The sequence below is a fragment of the Taeniopygia guttata genome, chromosome 4 (assembly GCF_048771995.1).
Source record: "Taeniopygia guttata chromosome 4, bTaeGut7.mat, whole genome shotgun sequence".
In the NCBI taxonomy this organism is placed as follows: domain Eukaryota; kingdom Metazoa; phylum Chordata; class Aves; order Passeriformes; family Estrildidae; genus Taeniopygia; species Taeniopygia guttata.
Window position 1 is genome coordinate 32,406,746 of NC_133028.1, and position 7,948 is coordinate 32,414,693.

Here is a 7,948-nt window from a genome sequence, read left to right on the forward strand (position 1 = left end):
TCCCATAGGGTTACAGCCTCCTTTGGCTATTCCCCTGCTCCAGCATGGAGTTACCTACAGGCTGCAGGTGGATACCTGCTACACCATGGATATCCATGGGCTGCAGGGGCACAGGTGCCTCCCATGGTCTTTACCACAGACTGCAGGGTGATCTTAGTAATGGTACCTGTAGCACCTCCTCTCCCCCCTTCAGCACTGACCTTGGTGTCTGCAGAGCTGTTGCTTGCTCATATCTCCCTCTTCTCTCTGGCTTCAATTTGTCATTTTGGGTTTTTCCCCTCTCTTCTTAGTTTTGTTATCCCAGAGACACTACCATCATTGTTGATAGGCTCAGGCTTGGCCAGTGGTAGGTCCATCTTGGAGTTGCCTGGCATTGGTTCCATTGGAGAGGTGAAGCTGGCAGCTTCTCACAGAAGCCACCTCTGTGGCCCCCCTCCCACTACCAAAGCCTTGTCACACAAACCCTATACAGACACATGCATAAAGCACTCTTCCTTAATTTATTGTTTTGTTTTGTTTTACTGATCAAGATCCTCAAATCCCTTTCTCTGCCACTTTCAAAGAATGCTTATAAGGACAAAAACCGCACACACCAGTTGTATGTGTGTGCTCTCCTCTTACATCTCTCCTCTAAGGCCTTTTTAGCAAGAACTTAATAAAAATGTCATGGTAGTCACATCAACTACCTCTGAATTAAAAAAAAAATAGACCTAATTTCTTGCTTTATGTATAACTCTGTACTTACCTCTGTATTGTGGTCATTAGAACTTCTGAATTACTAAGATGGAAATCACCATGAGATTGTTGCTGAAAACAAAGGTAGGAAGGGATTGATGCCAGGGTCTAGAGCTGATGGGGTCTTGATCCCTTTGGTAGGCACAGCCTTCATTAGGGGAGTTGTCTGGACCATCAAAACTGTCAGCAATCTAATCAAATACACTTCTGGTACCTTTAAGTGGACACTTTAATGGGGATCAGCGTTGTATCCATTAACACACACTTCCCCCTCAGTTTGATGAACAAACATATAACAGCATATTACTGGGATTATGTTCCTGTAAACTCTAGCAGTTACTATTTGGTTTCTATCCTTCATCACCACTGATTGTCTCAAGATTTCAGTTTGATTTGGTCTATTTAAGATGCAACTTAGTCACCTGAAGGTAAATACAAAAAATATTCACAGCCAATCCTTAGGAAAAGGGGAGAGGGAGGGAAAGAAGGTCATTAAATCTCCCTGACTTTTCCCCCTTTTTCTTAGGCTGTGGACAAATCAAGGTCAAACACTTCTACCCAAAGTGGTACATGAGACGAATGTGTCCAAAGTGTGCCAGAGCAATCGTTTCTTTCATCAGCTGTGTCTGCAGAAAGTATCACATTCAGCTGTGTTGAACTTCCAGCATGAATGAGGAGTTAGTTGGGCAGATTGGGTCTTGCTGCAGGCAATTGAGGGCAATTACACAAGTATTTTCCCTCAAGTCTGCCCTGCCTCACTGCAAGCCTCCATAACCACTCTTCTCTACACTGATAAAAGGGAGAAGAAAATTACTGCATCTGAGAAAAAAAACATCTGAAACACTGAAAGTTTCTGTAAGGGAGAAATATAGGAAAAGGTTATTAAGTACCGTAAGAGTTGGCCAACGGAACACAATAGATGAGTTTGCAAGGGGATTCAGTAGCTAAGAAAGCAAGTGTGACTTTGGATTATGTCATGGAGAAGAAAGAAGTTCACAGGACTGTTTTGCAAGGTATCCTGCACACTGGTAGGTGCTAAGGTCCTGTCTAGGGCAGTTTGTGCTTCAGGTAATACACTGAGAGTGCAAAGATAATTAGGAACCCAGGTTGAGGGGCGAACTCAAAATGGGTAACCCCTTTAAATGTTGCCTGAATGGCACTAGGTGTTCTCACATATTTGAAGTTATAGAAGGCGACTACTTGGCTCAGAGGCCTGTAACAAGGGACTTCTATGGGGCTAAGTATGGTAAAATAAAAAAAGGAGGAAAATTAAATATGTGGAGGAATTTTATTCTGAGAGTGTCACTGCAAACCTGTAACAGCAACACAGCGTTGGGGACCAAACCATTGTTGTACAAAAATCTCTAGCTTTATTTTGTATTCCAAACTAACAAATATTTGAGGATTTGACTTTTTTCTTCCTTTATTCCTTTTCCTGCTGCTGTTCAGTGGAGCATTGTACATACCTATATGCTAGTATATATCAGACATGAGCTGATAAAACAGAAATGTTGCCATGAGTGTTTGCTTAGGAGAGATTTTTTTTTGCACCGTATTGACTTATCTCTGCTATGGAACATACTACTACAGTTTCCACTCCAATCCACATCTTCAAGCATCTGCAGTTTGTTGCAATAAAACTTCTAGCCTGAAATTTTCCTCCTGCTCTTTGGTCCCAGTGCAAAGCAATTGTACATTTAAAACACTTATTTTAAATGCTTTATGAACTACATTACCAGGATAACTGCTGATGTTTCCACCTGAAAGTATTTTCCCTGGAGAAGGGTTTGACAGTGTGGTGGTCTTGTGGTAGGAGGGGCCATCATCATGACATTGGGATGCCAAATGTCACTCATATGACAGGTCAGAAATACTGAGTATTTAATAAAACAGTTGCTTTGCCCCAATTGTTTTGATTGGTGACCCTGCCAAGTAAGTAATTAATTTCAAGTATGTATTTAGCTCTTGTGGCTGGCAGCCACCTTTCACTGGTTAGCACTATCAGGCTAAGGCAGAAGCCTTTGAACAGAGATTAACAAGCAGGTGAACATTTAGCATGTAAATAATCTGCATTCTTTAAAAGGTTGTATGTGTATTAAAAAAAAAATACCATAGCATCCCCTTCTAGGCCTTCCTCACTACTCTTTTGTGTACCAAGATCACCAGGACCTCTCTGTGACCGGTGTTTGTGGTTGTACCAAATCTCCCCATTGCTTTTAAGAGCTGGTATGATGGCTTGATGGCTCTCTATTGCTTCCAGAGAAGAGTCATGCTCAGTTTTTGGGCAATACTCCGCATACCCCAGCAAGGAAATTTTTCTTCTCTTAGGGAGGTAGAAGTGAAAGTTGGCATTCAGGTGATTTATGGGTTCCTCCTCTACAGCCTCAGCTGTGAAGAGAGAAGGTCCAGCACAGCTGACAGAAGCGAGGAAGGGCATATGTGCATGTACTGTGTTTGGGGCTTAATACCTTACCTGTAAATTGAAATAGACCTTTCTTCTACTCACCTGTGTTAAGAGCTTTTTTGGCCAGTCTTACCCTCCTTTTAATTTTCAATCTCTTACAAACTGGTATTTATGTGTAAAGGGTCCCTGACATAATTCTCAAATATGGTACTAATTAAAAAAGACCCAAAAGTAAATCAATCTCTGCTTCCCAAACTCTGTGAACTGATGTTCTCTTTTCTTTACTCCACCCCTTACATGCTTCCAGATTAACAATGCAAAGTCAAAGGGAAAGAAACTAAGGACTCGGTGTTTTCCACCTTGCCTTTGACTCTCCTCACACTGTCATGACCCTAATGTAATTTAGGATGTCTAAGAGGTATTCATGGATGTGTTGTTTGGTGTTTTGAATCCTACAGAGCCTTTTAAAAAATGTATGAATTTGTAATACAAAACAGGTAGTTGTGTGAGTCAGCTAAAGCCATGCTTACTCTATAATGGATAAGTGGCAGTGAATGCAGTATAGCTTGCAATATCCAAGGGGGATTATGTACCCACCTGTGATTAACCTCCCTTGGCCATTAAATGTCACAGCTGGTGCATACACATGGAGCAGAAAAAATACATATTTGTCAGTAAAAAAGTGACTGAATAAAAGAAATCATAAAATGACATTTTTCAGTAGTTTTGTCACAACTGGAGCATGGAGGAAAATTGCTTTCTGTAAATCTTGTCCCAACAGAACAAAACGCATTTCTTTCCGGTTTGGAAGCCATACTCATAGACATAATGAAAGCATTGTGAGCTCTGACTTTTGCAAACTCTGATAGAAACCAATCTGCAATCTTGACAGATAGGATCTTTTGCAGGATGCACTGTTCATTTACAGCAGCTAGAGACCTCAATTAATTTTTGAATGAGGACAGCAGGCTGCGAACTCCCCAGCTCAACCTAGGTGGAGATGTCCCTGTCTGAATTTATGTTCCAGTAATTTGAAAAGATTTATACAAAGCTTTTCTTTCATTTTGAAAGTAGATTAAAATTCTAATGGAAATCATTTGTATGTATTTGTTGAATTGAATAATATTTATTGCTGTATGAAAAGGGTAGTTAACTAACAAAGAAATGCTGAAAAACCTTGCTATCAATAAAGTTAGTGAGGCAGGAATAAATTAGTACAGAGGCAGAAAGAGCCCAAAGCAGAAAGTAATACTTAGTAGAGGCTGTAGAAACCCCAGTGTTTTATAAAAACATAATGAAACCAATTTGCACCTGTTTCTGAACAAATAGATAATAGGATGCTACCCTACCCAATGTGCATGGTCTCTCAGTTCTTTAATTCATCTAGGCAGATACAGCATGAAGAAAGTACATCTCCATCATAGACATACTGATTGCAGCTTGTAAAATGCACTGTCACTCTGGTAGGGTTGTGATTTTTTGAGAAGGATGTGATGGTCACACAACATATTCATTTATTCCAAGAAAAACGCTTTTTGAAAGCTCCTAGATGACTTCACAGCAGAAATCCAATTGCAGAAGAAGATATTAAGACTTATGCTTCTGAGGCCCATTAACTCGTAATCTTTTTTCTAATATGACTGGGATGAAGTTTTGGGATTTTCTTTTGAAGGAATGATTTACAAGCACCACATAGGGGCATGTGCCAACACAACATGACTGTATACAGGAGGAGGAATAAGCTAGAAGTATGCATGATCAAGAATTACTATAATTTTACTTGGCATTTTTTTTCTCTGAGCTGTGATCAATAGAGTCACTATGGGAGTTTTGCATGAAAAGGAGCATGTAAATATCCGAGCTGTTTCTGAAAAGACTTCTTGGTGAAAGAAATGTACTTTCACTAGCTGAAATGGTAAAGAGATTGCAGGTTCTCCTAAAGCTAGTGACAGTGCTCACAGATGAAAAATATTCTCCCTGAATGACTCAGAGCTGGGATCCTGTTTCCACATCTGAATGCAGAAGTTCAGTCAAAGTGCTGGCGTGGCATGATAACAATAATGTAGATAAGCTAAAGTAAATTTTGGCAAGGACTGCAATAAGCTCAGCTAGCATGCTGTACAGCCATGTGCACCAGCGTAAAGGAAGGGGTGTCAGAAGGGAAAGTAGTGCTGAGGAAGGGGCCAATTCTTCATGGGATGGGCTGTGTGAGCTAGAACATGCTGATAAACCAGTAGGATTTGAAAACATACATTCTGTATGCTCTCAAGTTAGTTTAAATAATGCATATATTATTCTGAAATGCTCAAACATTAACTAATAAAGTATTTTCTCTTTTGGTATTCCTCATGCTAAATCCATGAATTTAATTCCATCGGTCTCAAAATAAAGTGACTTTTGATGATAAATATCTGGATATAAATGAAGAACTATATAATGCAGGATGATATAGGCATCCTAAAATGATGAGGGTTAGTTGTATGTATGTATGTAAAGTATTGATGTGTTTTAAAGGCTGGCCAAATTAAACTTAGAACCAATTTATGACATTTTTATTCATATTAAATAGTATTTTGTTTTATCTGTAATTCCGTTGATGATTTGTTAATTTCTAGTAAGCATTTCAACCATGAAAACCAGAGTTCATAGAGCATAAAAGAATAGGAATCTCATTAAAATCAATAATATTTTAATTAATTTCTAAAAGACATCAGCCAAAAAGATTAGGTGTTATCCTTTGAAGTGTGTCCATATTTTGATAAACTTTAAAAAAAGGTAAAAATTTGACTCATTTTTCCAAGTTTTTGGACATGTAGGCCAGGTTTTTTAGAAGAGAAAAGTGGCTCAGCCAAGCTATTCTACATAATTTCTTTTCTGGGCTATCTGGTGGCAAAATCATGCATAAATTACTATCCCTTTATTGCATGAACATCAGGAATGTAAATATTTTCCTCCTACCTTTTATCTTAACTTATGGTTCATTGAACTATTCAGGGTGTGTGGGGGGGTGGGGTGGTAAATTAATACACTGCATTTTCCTTCCACAAACACTCTTCACTGCCTTTAGGGATTTCATTTGACAAAGGCCCCGCTAATGGAAATGCAAATTTTCTACCTGTCAAAGTAGTTTTGACTCTGCTGTTTGTCATAGCAACACATTCCTCAAAAGCATGGCTATTTTGACTTCCAAGAAGACAGGGGAATTAAGTCTGTACCTACCAGGGCTCTGCTTGTCCTAGCAGTCAGTAAAGAACCTTTTTATGTAAATTTGAATGCGAAATATTAGCTTGTTCTGTTCTCTGCTATAAATAAAAAACTATATGGATTGGAAGTCTTATTAATTTTTGATTTATTGTAGCCAACCACCCATTTCCAGTTTAGTAGTTTTGTAACACTTTCACTGGCAGCAACTTCTTTCATTTTCTAGCGATACATTAGTGATTCTAATTTTGATAATATTCCATCTAATCTAACCTTATCTTTTGAGGGCTGGTTGTAGAAAACTACACGCAGAACAGTAGAGAGATCCTTGGGCTACATGATTTAGCAGATTAGAAAATGTCCTTTGTCTTTACTGTTCCATTATAAATAGATCAGACAGCCTTGCCAAATTTTAGTAGTATAATAGTAGAACATACTTTTTAGAGTACAAATAGAGAAATGAGTCTCTGTGTTGTCACATTTGTGTAAGAGCTGAAAAAAAATTCTCTCCTCAGTAAGAGAAAACCTTTTCCTTCACTTTGTGAGAATTTGCAGTTTTATTGCTATCTAAATCTCAGTGGCCTTAAAGGGTTGTGTTTAAGGTGAACACTAAATGAAATCCTCATGCTTTTCAAGCAGTCTGTCAAATTCACAGTGACTTGGGAGATCCAGGAATTTGTGTGCCATATGTTAGTCCAGATGAACAATACCAACAGTATATTTTTACATAGCTAACATTCATGTTTGACAGCCTTCCCTAGTGTACTTTCTAGCCTAAGCAATACATTCTATAACTCTTCTCCCCCTGAAACCAATTCCTTTGAGGAATCACACTTCTTTTTACAGCCCTGACCTCTATTTTATTTTTTAATTTTGTCTAGTTCTTTTCTTTCCCGGAAGGTTCTACTTATTCCTGTGAAACTGTAGCATTTCGTCACCTCCACTGTCCTTGAGTCTTTATTCTCTTCCTGATCCACTCATCCTTCACTAGTGCCCTTTAAAAAGTGTCTCTCACCATTTGGGCTTTGTTCTATAGAGGAAGGGGGGCTCTTTCCTTCTCTGCCCAGTTTGACCCTTGGATGCAAGAACTGTGGAAACTCATGGCTAGAACTAATACCTCACCTCAGAAACTTCCACAGTTCATACTCTCTGTGTAAAACCAAGGTCCTGTAGCATCCTTTAAAAAATTAAATGCCACGATATCATTCCTGCCTGAACAGCCAGGTACTTCTTGTAGGCTTTGTCTGGGTTCTAGTTCCAAACTGTATTATGGTGATTGAAGAATAAAGTAAAGGAGCTAAATGCCTGACAGGTATGAATGTATGCTTGCACAGGTGTTGCAGGACAATGGACAGCAAAAGAAAACAACTTAAATTCTCACATGATTATGATCTTCACACACATAAATTCTCCCCTCTGCACAGACTGGAGGAGATAGCAGCAGACAGAGCTCCTCATTGTGAAGGCTAAAGAGTGGTTCCAAAATGCTCCTTTCTGCAAAGAGACCATTCCACTGAAATGGATGATGCTTTCCAAGGCTAGAGCTGCAACAAAGTATTTACTTAGCTGTAGAGATCATAATGTTCCACGGTTTATTTGAATTATTAA